Raw genomic sequence first — 593 nt, 5'->3', positions numbered from 1 at the left:
ACAAAACTATTATAAACTTTATATGGAAAGGAAAGAGGCCCAGAACAAGCAAAGCACTGCTTAAGAAGAATAACATTGGTAGCCTCTCACTTCCTGATTTCAAAATTTACTACACAGCTACAGTGATCAAAACAGCTTTGTACTGGTACAATGAAAGATACATAGATAAATGGAACAGAATAGAGAATCCAGAAGTTAACCCATCCACATATAGCCAACTGATTTTTGACAAAGGGCCTAAGTACATTGCATGGGGAGGAGATAGTCTCTTCAACAGATGGTGCTGACAGAACTGGAAAGTGAAATGCAAAAGATTGAAACACAACTTTTACCTCACACCATATACACAAACCAACTCAGCATGGATTAAAGACCTAAATGTGAATACCAGAATTATATAGGCCATCAATGAAAAAATAGGACAAATTTGAGGGCTGTAATACATGGCAGACAAAGACTATCAAACATTTTGAACATTGCACAAACAAAAGAAAACAAAATAGATAATTGGGACATACTAAAAATTAAAAACTCATATGCATCAAAGACTTCATCAAAAGGCTAAAAAGGGAGCCCACAGAATGGGAAAAAAT

Source organism: Chrysochloris asiatica, unplaced genomic scaffold (genome assembly GCF_000296735.1).
Source record: "Chrysochloris asiatica unplaced genomic scaffold, ChrAsi1.0 scaffold00357, whole genome shotgun sequence".
Classification (NCBI taxonomy): domain Eukaryota; kingdom Metazoa; phylum Chordata; class Mammalia; order Afrosoricida; family Chrysochloridae; genus Chrysochloris; species Chrysochloris asiatica.
This window is presented reverse-complemented; position numbering follows the sequence as displayed.